Consider the following 16,696-nt stretch of genomic DNA (forward strand, 5'->3'; position numbering starts at 1 on the left):
CGACAGAGGAACTGCCACATTGGATAAAGAAGTCACGGCAGTATTGAAGGCTGGATGTCTTGTTGAAAGTTTATCAGAGTCCCGAGAGCATCAAGTCCATAAACACGACACTCATGAAAAAACTCATAAAATCCACGATGACTCCACGCAGTTAAGAGGTTTGAGAGAAAACACCATTCGTGCGACAGACTGGTTAAAATCCACGTTTAAAAACAGTGAAATCAGTGAGACAGCGCTGTGTGATGATGTGTGGTCGATCTCTGAGTTGGTTATAAGATGCTTGTTTGTTTGTTTGTTTGTTTGTTTGTTTGATTGATTGATTGTTTACTGACTGACTGGCCTGACAGCAAAAATTATATTTCAGAGTTTCTGTGTGAATAAAAGATTTAAAGTCATGATTTGAGTTCATTGATAAGAGTATTTGATAAATAAGTAATTTAATTCATTGATGATCTTTATGATTATTAGTCATAAATACTGACTGGTTTTGTTCAGAATTAAAATCTAGATTTAAAATATAAAAATTATTACATTTATAATTTAAAACAGAATTTTTTTTATTTTTTTTAAATGCAATAAATACATTTAATGAATATTTAATACAGCATAAGGGGGCAAAAAGGGGAGGCCATGTCAAATATTTTTTTCAGCACAGGAAAGGGAATTTAAATTTAAATGGTTGTATTATTCATTCATTTATTTATGCATTTATTTATTTATTTATATTTACCACAGATTTTTAAAGAAAACACTGAAGGGTGTTTTTTTTAAATCACCACAGTGACACCATTACTCACGACAGAAACTGTAAAAACAAATGATCACTGGATTTTAATGTGCGACAAACGCTTCTCATCCATTCATTTTCTGTGACCCCTTGTCCCCCAACACTGAGCGCGTTTACATGCACACTAATAAATCGATCATTATCTGATTTCTGGAGTTACCTGATTATTCAAGTGGTCATGTAAACAGCATGATCCGATGTGCTTTATCAGATAAAAGCCATTATCTGATTATGAGAAATCAGATAAACACATCGAGCTTTTTCCCCAGTAGTCAGATTATTCGGTGCATGTTTACCCTTTAATCTGGTTTCTTTCGGGTTTTGCTATTTTACACTCCCACTCCACTACAGTTTAGAGGGAAATATTGTACTTTCTACTCCACTACGTTAATCTGACAGCTTTTGTTTCCTTTCAGATAAAGATCTTACATAAAATAATATATTTTTATATTCTCAGTGTTTAAATTGTCACTTTTATTTTATCTTACTTATATGTTATGCACTGTGTGTGACAGGTTTACATACAATACACTTGTATATTGCACTTTGCAGTACTTTTACTCCGAATCTACCCAAAGTGTGTAAAACTGGCTCCACATTGATAAACTACACATTAGAATGCTCTCACATGTATTTGTTAATGATAAAAACAAACAGTACTGTAAGCATATAAGCTGTCAGCATGATGAGTGCTTTATTCTGCAAATATATGACTTGGTATTATTTTCAAGGATATGAGTACCTGCTGTAACAGGAAGTTTGAGTTTTATGTCATGTACTTGGGGAGAACTGAATCATGTAAACCAGGTTTTTCTGATTATCAGATTATTGAAGTGCACGTAAACACATCAAATCGGATTATTACCATTACCTGATTATTCCCAGTTATCTGATTATTGTGGGCATGTAACCGTGCTCATTCACGCCTACGGACAATTTAGAGTCACCAGTTAACCTGCATGTCTTTGGACTGTGGGAGGAAGCTGGAGCACCTGGAGGAAACCCACGCTGACACAGGGAGAACATGTCGGAGCACCTGGAGGAAACCCACGCTGACACAGGGAGAACATGTCAGAGCACCTGGAGGAAACCCACGCTGACACAGGGAGAACATGTCAGAGCATCTGGAGGAAACCCACGCTGACACAGGGAGAACATGTCAGAGCATCTGGAGGAAACCCACACTGACACAGGGAGAACATGTCAGAGCACCTGGAGGAAACCCACACTGACACAGGGAGAACATGTCAGAGCACCTGGAGGAAACCCACACTGACACAGGGAGAACATGTGGGAGCACCTGGAGGAAACCCACGCTGACACAGGGAGAACATGTCAGAGCACCTGGAGGAAACCCACGCTGACACAGGGAGAACATGTCAGAGCATCTGGAGGAAACCCACGCTGACCTGGGGAGAACATGTCAGAGCATCTGGAGGAAACCCACACTGACACAGGGAGAACATGTCAGAGCACCTGGAGGAAACCCACACTGACACAGGGAGAACATGTCAGAGCACCTGGAGGAAACCCACACTGACACAGGGAGAACATGTCAGAGCACCTGGAGGAAACCCACGCTGACACAGGGAGAACATGTGGGAGCACCTGGAGGAAACCCACGCTGACACAGGGAGAACATGTGGGAGCACCTGGAGGAAACCCACACTGACACAGGGAGAACATGTTGGAGCACCTGGAGGAAACCCACGCTGACACAGGGAGAACATGTTGGAGCACCTGGAGGAAACCCACGCTGACACAGGGAGAACATGTTGGAGCACCTGGAGGAAACCCACGCTGACACAGGGAGAACATGCAAACTCTGCACAGAGGGGATTGAACCAGCAACCCTCTTGCTGTGAGGCGCAGTGCTAACCACCACACCACCGTGCCGCCTGAGTGAAGAACAGTCCCTTGTATTAGTAAACTGAATATCTTCATGTTTTGGACTCTTGGTCCTTCATGTGATTTGTTCCCACTGTGACAGATTAATGATCTTATTCTTTGAGTTCGTGTCTTTAGCCTTATGTTAATAAAACACTGGTATAAATGTTATTTTTTAGATAATGAAGGAATAATCATGTTCCCAGCTTCAGATAAAGGCCAGTGTGTATTCACAGTGTGTCTCTGTGAGTCAGGTCCTGACCTCGGTTCTGTTTCTCGCTCCTCTGCCGCAGAAACGAAAGTGAAACTAGGCTGAAGCTCAACGACGCTCCGCCGCCTGTTTGTGTCAGTCAGTCGGTGTGTGTGAGTGAGTGTGTGTGAACCGGACAGCAGCATGGATGAACCCGAGTGTCCGCCGGTGACCGTGGAGGGGGACTGGAGTCCGGCTCAGACCAAAAGCATGAAGAACAAACTGCAGCTGTACTTCCAGAGCAAGAAGAAGTCCAGCGGAGGAGACTGTCGGGTGGAGGCGGAGGACGGAGCTCCGAGGGCCGCCGTGTACTTCAGATCAGAGGACGGTGAGTTTTTATTTCATCATCCGACTCACTGCGGAGCTTTTTACTGCATGTTGATGGGTTCAAGTTTCACACAGAGTCCGTTTAAACACTTTATTTCTGCGCGTCGTCATGAAGGATGAGTCAGGAGCAACAAACAGGATGTGACTTCATCTGCGACACAAACTCAGGAATTAACATGTGACACGTCACAGTCTGTGTTGCTTTACACTCTCCAACTTTCCCAAGACACATTAAACTGATCCCAGCTCAGACTGTCTGGTAAAGTTAGTTCATAAACAACACGCAGATTATCAGCTGACTTCCCAGCATGCACTTCACCTTCCCAAGCCACTCCTCATGTTCACATGATGAGTCACAGCAGGAGATCAAAACACTGAACATGGAAACACTGATCTGTGGATGTAAACCTGCAGAAATAAAATAAATTGAAATTAAAAATACAGTGAAGCAGTTTCAGTGATGTCACGTTCACACCGAACACCATGTGAATTTTCACGTTGAGTTACTCGTGCGACTTTGAACTAGGAATGTAACTCACCAGTTTCATCACGATATGATATCACATCAATTCCTCTGGAAAACAACACGATATTTGCTGATATTACAAAGTCTGTGATACGGTTTTCTGTTTAATGAGTCTGGTCTCACTCTGAAGTTGTGACCTGCAGCGCCAGAAACCAACGGAAAAAGGCGCCCTTTAATGTCGTCGACATGATACGTGGCCAGTTATCGTCATAGTTCAACTGCGCCCAGCAGCGTCAGAAGGAAACACAGTGGGACAAGGACAAAAGTTAAGGCAGTGAAGTTCATGTGGGGCGTGTGTGAGGGCGGGGTGATGGATGGGTCCAACAAACACCAAATTGCACCTGAGAGACTGAGACTTAACGTAACCACGTGTTTTTGTTGTTGAAGGAAAAAAACATCAGTTGGTGGTGTTGTACTGACGTAGTGCTTTTATTTTGAAAGAGACTGTGTTCAAACTGTACATTTCCTGTGAAAACAGAAGTGTATTTTGAAAACAGACAATGCATGTAACAGGCTGAAGTTGACACGGCGTCCCAGAACGTCAACAACCAACACACCCAGGGTACCTTGGACGTCATATGTGGACGTGGAAAGTCCATGACCAAACGTGGACATGTGACGAGGTCACAGTGAGGATGATGATGTTGTGATGTGATTCAGGCGTCTGTGATCGATATGAAACAATATTATCAGATGATTTAACACAGTCTGTTACAGAAGAAGCTGCCGCCATTTTCTTTTATGCTTTTGGCAAGATAAAAACAACACGTAAACAATAAGAGCAGTAAAGACATGGGATCAGGTAACCCTCAGGGCTCTGTGTCAGATATCTTTTCATTTGAACCCAAACCATCATCTTTGTCATTAAACTTCAGAACTATCTGTCTTTCAATCCTGAGGACAAACTTCTCCAAACAGCCATAGAGCCTCTTAGGGTCGACATCACGGTGACATCACAGTGACATGATGTGATCAGCTGGAGGTGCAGCTGCCTCTCCCCCACAGGGCTGTAGGCTCCATAGGAGTGTTAAAATGTGTTTGTCTTGTTGTGTTATTGGGAGCCAGAATAGAAGGAGTCATGGCTCAAAACCAGCCGCCACTGCCCGTCAACAAAAACAAAGACAACTATGGTTAAATGTGATAAGACCAAAGGACTGGACGGAGGCCATCATCAAAAATGCTCACATGTGCAGCGCACACTTCATATCAGGTTAGGGAAAAAGTATTTCCTGTTGTAGGGATGAATAAGGTTATGTGTATTAAGGGTTATCATGTCCACCTCATCAGAAACTGGGGAGGGATTAAGAGGAAGATTGGATTTCTCTGCAACGCTAACTTTTTAGCACATTAGCTAACGTTAGCTTCCATAGCAAAACAAACAAGTGTGGTCCTCCTTTGTAAGATTGGCTTCCTGTGACATCATCCATCCACTGAGTGAGAGCATACGGGTCGGCCAGTCTGGTCTCGTTGGTCAGTGTTTACTTATTCAAGTAACACTGGCGGTCCCGGAGAGTGAGTGACCTGACATGGTGCGTTGGTAAATTCAGTCTGACGCTCTACACTAAAATGAGAGCCCTGTTGGTGGAAGAAACGCAGCGTTATATTTCTACATGAATGAACCAACGGTTAAGTTAATCACACATTCACTCCGCTCTGCATACAGCTAGTGTACAGCGTACCTGAGCAGGTAGTGTACTTCCTGGTGTCTCTGTAGACGGTGATATCTGCTGGTGACCTGATTACAATAAATAACTGAGTGTTTGATGTGATTTCAGTGAGAGAACGAGTCCTCGCCAGGAAGAACCATGAGATCATTCTGGAGAATCGAACAGTGACGTTACGTCTGATTTCTGCAGCTGTAAGTAGAGACGATGTCACAGACACGTTATATTATGTAATATATAACATACACAAGCTTCAGTGTAATAACTGTGACCTCTGACCTCTGGGATTTGTAGTTCTACGGTTTTTCAAATTTTATGTTAAAGACTACATTTCATGCCAGCCTCAGGTTACACCTTAACCTTTCCTCCAGCGCCACCTTCAGGACCAACTTTACATGTTCAGCTGCCCCCAGTGAGATGTAGGGGCACCAGGAGAATTTAATTTTAACTCCACTTACAAGTTTTCTCTGCACCTTTCGACCACGTCTCTCGGTCTGTGTCAGTGCGTGGAGCTCTGTCAGTCGACCTGACGTCAGTTCCTCATTATTCTCTGCTCTTGAAATAAAAGCTCCAGGCAGACCTTGATTGTGAAAGGATACTCTGAGCAGTGTTCAGGCTGTGGCGTAAACATCCTGCAGGAGGAATATTATTACTGTTGGAGGAAGGAGGCTGAACAGGGGTGTGTCTACATTTCTTCATGCCAGAATAACACTGCTGTTGAAAAGAATCTCACTCTGCAGGAGGAGGTGGTGTTGTGTTCAAGGACTGTCTTTACCACATGAGACTCCAGAAAAACACATGTGCTCTTGAAGGAAAGGGTCAGCACATGGGCATAGGAATTCAGTTTCTGAGTTAGTGACAGAGCCAGAGAGCCGACTGAAAGAGGCCGAGACAGAGAAATGTGTTGAGGAGGAGGAGGAGAGAGAAAGACAGAGAGCCGACTGATGAAGTCATGTCATTGGAGGACATGTTCAAATGTCACAAAGTCTGAATTTTAGTCTGTTATTTTATAATAAACAGTTCAGCTGAATATATTTTGTTTGGCTGGCAGTTCTTCTGATCATTGACAAAACACTGATTGGACATAAAGTCAAAAAATAAAAGTAACTGAGAGTACCAAGTTACTTTTGCCGTTTTCTCGTAGCTTAGCTGCTACATTTCTCCGTGGATAGCTTCAGTGTAGTGAAACCTTATTTAGATGTAGAGGAGCTGAAGCTTCGCTCACTACATTGAGTGTTCAGGCGTCCTCCTTCAATAACTTTCCTACAGTCCCTGAACACAACACTGACTGTGTGTGTTTGGCTGGTTTTAAGTCAGTCACCTGCTCCTTCTATAACACAATAGCCTACATGTCTACATGTAAATGAATTCCCTGGATGTGTGACGGCAGCAGGAAGTTGGACTTTAACTCTTTGCTCTTGCTGTGTTGTTGCTGTCGTGGACTCTGACAGGGCGTGTTTATAACCTGACCGACCAGCACGTTAATGATCATCTAATGATCATGATAATGTTTTATTCAGTGGTTCAAAAACATCCTGAAGACGACATGTTGGAAGGACAGTACATAGTGAATGTATAAGTGACATGTTAACTTTGAAACTCTTAATTTTCCTGCCCTTAAATTTCCCCTTAATTCCACTAAATGAACCCTAAAATATCACAAGTGTCTTGTTTCATCTCTTAATTGTATCTAGGCTGTTTCAGACCAACTTCCCCAAAATTCAGCCGCACAGATTTGTAATAAAGTTTTGTCAAACATCAGCTGGAGTTTATGAAGCTTTAACAAACAACATCCAGGATGAAAATGATCAAATATCATCTTAACAATCAGCTAACTTCCTGAACGTAAACCAGTGAAACAAACTGCTCTGTGGTTTTATAGAGTGAGGTGAAACATTTACACAGTGAGCAGCTGTAAAACCGTCCTGCACTGGGTTGGACTCTTAAATTTAAGACATGTTTTCATAGACATCAGGGGCTGGATGCACAAAGCAGCTTAAGTTTGACTCTTAAGGTTTAGTTTTTCCTTAGCTCAGGAAATTACTTAAAGGTGTTGCACAGTGTCTTTGAACTCCAGTTCAGACCAAAGATTCTCGACGAGACAAAACTGTTTTAGAACGTCACAGAGAAAAGTGTCAGCAGTGTGAACTGGCCGGTCTGAGCTGGACTCAAGCCAGCTGATGGTGTCACCTGACACTCAGCTGGTCAAATGGCCGGCGGCTGGTTTTAAAGCACGTCACCTGTTTCAGCAGCCAATCAGCTTGTAGTGAAGTCTGCTGGTCAAGTCAAGATGACCACAGACGGCGTGTTGGTGTGCTGCAGCAGGTGCTCCGTCCCCACTGAACCCTCTGTTTCCATCTTGCTTATGCGCCGCCCACACACACATTGTCATTGACTGATGAATTGGTGCTGGTTATTTATATTATTGTGGCGTATTGATTATGAATACAGTCCATCTGATGCTGGTTTTGTTGATGTTGATGTTTCATCACTGCTGCAAGAGCGTGGAGTGATAAATAACCAAACATTGTGACCTCATATGATGACATCACATTTTGGGTTTACTTGACCTTATACTTTATAAGTAGTATACAACTACTTTGACGTGTTGTCCTCGTTCGTGGACACTTTTTTGTCCTATTTAGTGGCCCTTGCAGAGTGCAAAGAAGATGATCAAACTTGACTATCTAGAGAAAGTTAAAGTCGTAACAAGGTTTCCATCGGTGAACATGAGGAGGGATAATTTGAACAACACACTAAGCCATGTTAAAACAAGTTGGCAGCCATGTCTGCCAAGTCAGTCTGCAGCTGATCTGACACCAAAGTGGACAAGGTCCAAAACCTGATCAGATTTTATGGTTGAAACTTAATTTATGATTATTAATGTTTGTAGTTTAATATGACGACAAATTTGACCAATTTTGAAATTCAAGAAAAGACACTGTTAATCAGAAATCACTTGTTTGAAGACGACTGGACTTAATTATCGTCTCATTTGAGGACACTGGGACTTTATAATATGTTTAGTTTTGTACTCATCAGATCCTACTGATCTTAGATTGCTGGGAGAAATTAAAATGCATACCAAACAAGAGTTCAGGTCTCAGGAGGACATTGATTCCAGCTGCGCTCCTGATGAGAAAATCAAATCAAAATGTTGTGGCAGATGTTTAAATCCTGGCAGCTGCCACAAATAAACAGTTGAGTGGGAAACGCTGCATATGCTAATTATGACTATCACTAGGATATAATGATAAAGGAATGTCATTTTATGTCCAAGAGGTCAAAGGTCACTGTGACATAATGTTCTCTGGTCATCATTCATATCTTAGGAGCAGAGGGGGAGACGTTTGGTCAGATACTGATTTGGTGACACTAATTGTTGGTGTCCATCTTGAATCTGTGATGCTGAGCTGAAGACGTCTGTGAAGCATCTGTGTTTCTGAATTTGTAGCTTCTTTGCAGCAGTGTCCATATTTGAACCTCTGTCATGGCTCCACATGACTCTGGACAGACATGGATGAAAACTGTTGAACCTGATTGGTTTACAGAGGCAAACAACTGCAGGGCGACACATTTTGTTTTTTGTTTGTTCCCATTTCTCCATTATAATAATAATAATAATAATGATAATAATAATATAATGATATAATGTTTATTTGCATGCACATGAAATCTGGGTAAAGTGAGGCTTTATTTCCCAGCTAAATTAAAATCTTTAAATGTCTGAGGTTAATCAGTCGGCATGTAGAAGAGATTTTTAGAGATATTTTCATTCAGTGTGTGTTTTTGTTTTCACTTCTCAGAGTCCGACGAGCAGTGACGACACCTCAGGAGGTAAAACAGCCTGAAACTGTGAAATATAATTGTTTCTCGTCTTTGGTTTGGAATCAGATATTTGATTTGTGCTTCCTTCAACACTCTGGACGTTTCACTGAGTTCATGTGTGCAGATAATTCATTTAAACCTGATTTTTATTTTTTTTAATTCTTAGATCCAGTGACAGATTCAAAGACTCAGGCGTCAGGCGTTGAACCCGCAGATGGAGCTCCTGCAGAGAACAAAGAGGGTAAAAACAAACTGTCAGACTAAAAAGAAAACACTAAAACTAAAGAAAGTTTGTTCTGCAAATTTTTATTTTTATGATTTTAGTTTAGGCCTCTGCTCAAAAATTACATGTTCAAAATTAATAGAATATTTCTCAGCAACTATGAATAATCCTGCTATCAAAGTCAAACACATCAGTAGAGGCAACAGTACAGATCTTACTGGGTCAGATTAATGAAGAAATACAACAGAATAAATGAAAGATTTTGTCCTCGCCTAACAAAACTTTGCTGTGGAGTGAATACCATGTCATGAAATGTCTTCCAAGTAAAAGGTAAAATAAGGCAGGCCAAACCCAAGATGAAGATAATAAATAGGAAATAAAATCAATAAGAGAGCAATAAAATAGACAGACAGCTCAGATAAAATCAGGATATGCTTTCTGATAGAAGTTTTTAGGAGGGAGAGTTTTCAGTCTGGACTCTGGAACAAGCAGAAGACGTCTGCCCGAGGATCTCAAAGCAGGCAAAGGTTCATAAGGGACCAGCATTAATAGGGAGGTACAGCTCAGAGTTATCCAGTGGAAAGAGAGACAAAGAGATGACAACACCCAAACTATTATAGATAGTAGTTTAACAAATGGAACTGTACCATCCTGTTTTAAACACGCTGTAGTCCTTCCTCTCATTAAAAAGCCGAACCTTGACAAATATGTACTAAAATATTTTCGTTGCATCTCCAAGCTTCTTTTCTTGTCCAGAGTATCGGAGATAACTGTCTCTTCACAGCTTCCGTCTTATCTAGCTAATAACAACATCATGGAGAAATGTCAGTCAGGTTTTAGGGCTCGACACAGCACAGAATCTGCCCCACTCAAAGTGTCAACTGACCTGCTGTCTGTAGATAGTGGTAAATGTGCCATTTTAATCCTCCCAGACTTCAGTGCCGCCTTTGACAGTGTTGATCATTGTGTATTATTAAACTGTTTTCAAGAACTGGTTGGCATCCAGGGAACTGCCCTCAAGTGGTTTGCCTCCTATTTATCAGGTCAGGTCGGTGGCCTCTCCTCCTGCTCTTCTGCCCATATCACTTGTGGTGTACCTCCAGGTTCTGTCTTAGGGCCCATTTTATACATTCTGTACATGTTTCTTGAGGCTCCAAAACAAATACAGATAAATTCCTTTGATAACAATATTAAAGCAGGTTTGTATGTGTCTCCTCTCAGAGTCAGCGTCTGCTCAGAGCGTCTCTGTGGTGTTGGACAATGTGTCCGACAACATGTCCAGAGATCTGCTGTGCATGCTGGTGGAAAATGTCTCGGGTTTGGACGAGAGCGGCTACAGTCTGGAGATCATCTGGGAGACCAACAGAGCCGTGGTCACCTTTAACAAACCTGCAGGTAAAGAACACGAGACTGCAGTAAATATACAGATCCACAGCGTTCACCACGTCCAGATCAGATCCAGATGGATATATATTTAAAGCTCCAGTGTCAAATTCAGGGGGACATATTAAGAAGTGTATAATAAGTTGTATTTTTTCTTTAGTGTCTAATTGCCTAAAAACAAGAATCGCTGTGTTTTCGTTACCTTATATCTACAAAGGGAGCAGGTTCTCATCTACAGAGATCACCATGTTGCACTGTCATGTTCCTACAGTAACTCAGAATGGACAAACCAAACACTGGCTCCTAAATGCACACGGGTGAAGTTAAATTCGGCAACTGGTAGAACTGTTTACAAACAGGAAGCGACAGTTCCTGCCTGGTATCTTTTACTCTGAGAAGGAAAACCAAATTAGAAAGTAAACACACAAAGGAGCGAGGGCAAAATATCTGATTTAACAGACCCTGAACCAGTCAGGCCTCCTTTATTCTTTGTCACCTGATGAGCCTGTTTTAGTTTTAAAGGAGTAATCTGGAGTATTTTGCAGATGTGGAGAGGTTCCTGGGTCGGTCCAGCCAGAAGCTGCAGAGACATGGACTGACCGCTCGGCCGCTGGAGGCAGCAGAGAGCGTCCGAGTGGAGAGTCTTCCTCCGACTGTAGTTAAAGGTACGTCAACTGTTGAAATACTGTTTCCTGTCTGCAACATTTTGTGTCTGTGGTGACACGTTCTTCACCTCTGATTTCTCTCCAGACATGTTGGAGTTGTATTTTGAGAAGAACTGGACCCTGCCAGAAAATATCGTCATGATCCCGAGCGAACAGGCTGCCATCGCGACTTTCAGTGACCCCAAAGGTTTTTATTTAGTTTCATTGTTCATCTTTTACTGACTGATTTTTAAAGTGTGTTCTAGCCTTGAAACAAATATCTAGAAATCCAATGAAACAAGCTCAGAGAGACTAAACAAGTAATACACTGTTTGGACAAAAGTTTGTGGACACCTGGACATTTTACCCACATTTAATAGTGTGACATGTGACTCTGGCTTCATGGGCACTCATCTGTTGCTGTATCGGCCTCCACTCCTCTGGTTTCTGGTGCGTTCCACCAGATTTTAGAACCTAGTTTCAGGGATTTTCTGCCAATCAGCCAACATTAGTATTAGTGAGTAGGTCTGCCCTCGCCTAAGAGTGTTCCTAGTGGACCAACAGTCCTCATCAGGGTCCATCAGTGGACCAACAGTCCTCATCAGGGTCCATCAGTGGACTAGTCTCCTGCATGTTTCTGATATGAATGTAATGATTAATGATATATTTTGGTGGTTTGAGTTGAAGGTGTGAGAAAGAATAGTATCAGTAACATTGTTAACACTGTGCTACATTACAGAGAAATACAAACCGTACTAATGAACCTTCATTAATATAGGCCTATATTTTATCTCCAAGTGCACGTCACACACTGAGCGAGCCGCCTGTTAATGACGCTGTGGGCTAATGGGCATGTAGCTACTTCCATGTTTCACATGATACGTCATGTTTGTAGTCGACCAATGAAGATGAGTTTACATATCACCTTGGGTTCGTCCTTCACCTTCTCAAAATGATCCCACACTTTGGATTTCCTGCCCGACATGTTATTAACTAGCCTGTGGAATAACCGCAGGTGCCAGCCCTGGAGATTAGGGGCCGCACACATGCCGCGTCTTTAACCATATGGAAAACATGAGGTCGGGCTCTGGACGCTACTCTCGTGCCTTTTCTGTGCCAGCTTTCAAGAGCGTGGTGACAGGTCGCGAAGCAACCTTAATAAACACCATATCATGGCCTGTTTACCTGAAATCCTGAGTGCAGAGCTGATCTTCTTCCAGGAGCTGTTCATAAGTGTGTAGGCCTATCGTCCGTGGGACAGATGTAAAGCTCCGGGTAGCCCTGCACTAACATGATCAACTTTTCCGTGTTTACCAGACTGAATATTAACAGAAGAAGGGAAAGATATCTGTTGGCTGTGATTGGTTTGTAACCTGACTCCTGTCTGACTGCTGTGCCATGACACTTCCTGTGTCTGTCCCTTCAAATTAAAAGGTTTGGATTTATTTTAACAAGGTGCAGCTCCTGATAGAGTTAACTTTTTTTCTGAGACTAAGCGACCAGTGAAATCTTCAGCTGCATTGAAGAAGACTTCGTTTTCTCACAGACTGCTGTATGCACTCAGACTTTTGTTTTGCAACCAGTGGAGTTGCCCCCTGCTGGCCATTGGGAAGAATGCAAGTTTAAGGCATATCTGCATTGGTTTAACTTTTCAGACCTGAAGGCTACGTTCACTTCTAAAGTCTAAAGTGCTAAAAACTGTAGTTCTTCTAATGTCCACTTGAGGCTGGCTCCAAGAGTGAGTCAGTCCCCATAGACCCCCATGTTAACATGTGGAAATAAACACGTTTACAGCCTGGTACAAAAACTGTATTGGTCTTAATAACTAATTTCAACATTCATGACAACTGTACGGAGGTGAATTTTTGTATAACTCACCTGTTTATGTTTTCTTAAGGCTTAGAGTTCGTCTGCTGTTAGCGCCCTCAGCTTCTCAGTCAGATCCATCCCTCACTCGTTCAAAGCTCCACCCTCCCTTCAGATATGGCCTTATCTGGTCCCAAAATACAAGATTACAACGGTCAAGATGCTGAACTTGAAGTCTCAAAACATCAGTCACAAAATAATAGGTGATGTCACTGTGGCTACGTCCACAATGACCATGCTCTCAGTGCAAGAACTTGACAAACTTGACGTTATGGTAACTACATCCATTATTTTATGCAGTCTGTGAGCTAACAGAGGATGAGTAAAATGTTGTTGCATGCTGTTACATACAGACTTCATTTCATTGGGACTTCTTAGACCAAACCAGGAAAAACAGACTCTAATCAAAAGCAAATGTAAGAACAAGGGTGTCCACATACTTTTGGCCATAAAGTACCTTTAAAGACTTACAGTATCATTTAAATGCCTTGTAGCTGTAAATAGAACAACCACTTACTTGATCTTTCTTTTTTATTCACTGTATTGCTGCAGTTGTGGAAAGTATTTGCATAAAACAAGACTATGTGATGCGGACCATTCCTGTCAAGATGTATCCGTACCATGAGTCCCTGGGCTCCGCCCTGTACGGCAAAGAACAACCAACATGGAAGATGCCCGAGCCCTTCACAGAGAGCGTTCACCACGTTGTCTGGAAATTCCTCCTGATGAAGAAGCTGTTAAAAAGCATCAACGATCAGATGAGTCCGTTCTTCTGCAGCGTGGACTTGGATAACCCAGAGGTGAAACTCAGCCCTCTCCCGAGCTTTTTGAGGCAGAAAGGTCTGACCTCCAAACACGTCGATAATTGGATGAGTACCGCCAAAAGGCCTTCCGTGAGCAAATGTCCCAGTACACAGCCTTTGAATGTCCAGCAACGCACATGCATGGAAAGTTGCAGAAAAGACGTTCGTTCTGTTATCAGGGAAAACGCCATCCCCGTTCTGGATGCATCCAGGGGGATTTTGACCTTGGCTGGTGGAGCTGACGATATAAAACAAATCAAAGCCCCTGTGGAGAACATTGTTCTTAAAGCCATGGATCAGATTAAACGGCAGACAGACAGTGTCTCTGAGATAATGAATATGTCCCCGGTGATGTTCTACATCCTGCAGCAGGAGGGCTTCCAGAAAGCTGCCCAGGACATTTCTCCTGACATGAAACTCTCCTTTGATGAAGGAACCCAGAAATTAACCATTACAGGACTCCCTGCAGAGGTTTTCCAGACCAAGGCATGGATCTTGGAGAAGAATGTGGGTATGAGTAAAAAGCAGCTGAATGTCCCCCAACATCTTCTAGACTTTCTGAAGACAGTGGATCCCATGGTGATGTCACAGTGCCTGTTCACATCCCAAGGCATCAGTGCCATCTACAGCATTGAGAGCAAAGGGCTCTTCCTGTTAGGGAGTTCTGAAAGTGTTCTTGCTGCTGCTGAGAGTAAGATGAAGACCGTTTTAGCTGTGCAGACTCTGGATGTAGAAGACCAGGAAGTTCTGAAACTTCACAAGTGGGTGAACCTGAAACAACAGCTGTTGGACACCTACAACTCTGCGAATAAGAGAACAGTGGCCATTCAGATCCACCCAGAGAGAAGAGACAAAGTAATGGTGGCCGGCTTCCAGGATCCAGTGAAAGAGGTTACCCGCAGTCTGAAGGAATTCATCGAGAACTACTCACGAGTTCAAGAAACCATTGTCGAGTCCTGTGCTGTTGTTCAGTTCATTGGCAAGAAGAAATCAGAAGATTGGGTCAGTATTGCCAAAGCTAATGATGTGGAAATCCGTTTTGACTCAGAGAGGCCAAAAATCATCCTGGCTGGGGCTCGTCTCCATGTCCAGAAAGCCAAATTCTGCTTTCAGGAGCTGACTGGTGCTCTGTTCACTGACACCTTCATCGTGGACAAGCCTGGAGCTAAGAAGTACTTTCAGACTCAAGGAAGCCTGTTCCTGTCTACAATAATGACAGAGTTCAGCTGTGTGGTATTGCTTCGTCCAGAGATTCAAGAGGAAGAGGAGGGAGAAGACTACGAGGAAGAAAATGGCCTTAGTTATTGCAAAGTGAAGACCACAAGTGGAGTTCTGGTTTCCGTCAGCAAGGCAGACATCTGTAGCTTCAAAGTGGATGCAGTGGTCAACGCAGCTAACGAGGAGTTGAAGCACATTGGTGGTCTAGCTTTAGCGTTGCTCAAGGCTGCAGGACCGGAGCTGCAGAAAATCAGCGACAACCACGTTGCCAGGAATGGAAAACTACGTCCAGGTGATGCCATCGTAACAGGTGCATACAACCTGCCTTGCAAGCACGTTGTCCATGCAGTTGGTCCACGGTTCTCTGACTTTGACAGGAAGACATCAGTGTCACGTCTGAACCTCGCTGTTAAAAGAAGTCTGACACGAGCGGAGGAAGTGAACTGCTCAACCATCGCGCTGCCAGCGATCAGCTCAGGTGTGTTTGGTTTTCCTGTTGACCTCTGTGCTGAGACCATTGCTCAGGCTGTGCGGGAGTTCTCGACAGTCCAGGGGGTCCGAGATCATTGACAGAGATTCACCTGGTGGACAACAATGATAAGACCGTGAGAGTCCTGGCCACAGCTGTCAACAAAGAGTTCATGGACCTCGGACCTTCAATGACACTACCACAGCCGACAGAAGGAAGAGACGCCGGGGCTTCAGGGTAAATCCAAAAAACATTTTTATCATGATGGACTTTTACTGTTGAAGGGAACATACTGTGGGGATTTGGAGGCGGGTGGATATTTAAAGGAATAGTTTAACATTAGAAGTGGTGGAAGTTATACGCAGGTTTAGGCCCTGATCACACAGACAGCGTTTTAGCAGCTGGAGGTGACTTTTTGTAACAGTTTCTAAGTTTTTGCTCACAGTTTTTGTGTTGATGTGCACCTCGTGTTTCTGTGCTCAAGGTGCCTGGCATTTTTGCCGGAGCACTCTGAACTTCAATTCAGAGCAGAAAAGCACCCCACCTCATCTCTTCTTTCGTCATCCTTTATTCCCATTGTCCAATTAGATGATGTGGGAGGAAGGCCTTCTGTGGTGGTCACGACAACAAGTTTACAGTTGGTAAACAATGGAGGAGAAACTGGTGGTGGTGGTTGCTGGATACCCAGAGCTATACGACTTTACAAAGCACAGTTAGCACCATCTGAATAGAAAACAGCAGATAAGTGCAGTACTGTAAACGTCCATGATGGAGGAGAAGCTCCTGGACCAACTGGTGGTACTCCCCATGATCCAGCCTCT

At 43.1% G+C, this 16,696-nt stretch overlaps 1 long non-coding RNA gene and 1 pseudogene across 1 annotated transcript; one reads left to right on the forward strand and one right to left on the reverse strand.

Annotated features, from left to right (window-relative positions):
* Nucleotides 1-619: 619 nt before the first annotated feature.
* Nucleotides 620-2,755, reverse strand: LOC125890752 (uncharacterized). Its single transcript, XR_007449579.1, has 3 exons — nucleotides 2,287-2,755; nucleotides 2,000-2,196; nucleotides 620-1,911 (listed from the first exon to the last, which is right to left on the reverse strand). It is a non-coding gene; the product is annotated as an uncharacterized LOC125890752 (long non-coding RNA).
* Nucleotides 2,756-2,929: 174 nt separating this feature from the next.
* The window catches only part of LOC125890728 (protein mono-ADP-ribosyltransferase PARP14-like), a 45,158-nt pseudogene continuing 31,391 nt past the window's right edge, over nucleotides 2,930-16,696 (forward strand).

This window comes from Epinephelus fuscoguttatus, linkage group LG6 (assembly GCF_011397635.1).
Source record: "Epinephelus fuscoguttatus linkage group LG6, E.fuscoguttatus.final_Chr_v1".
Lineage (NCBI taxonomy): Eukaryota > Metazoa > Chordata > Actinopteri > Perciformes > Serranidae > Epinephelus > Epinephelus fuscoguttatus.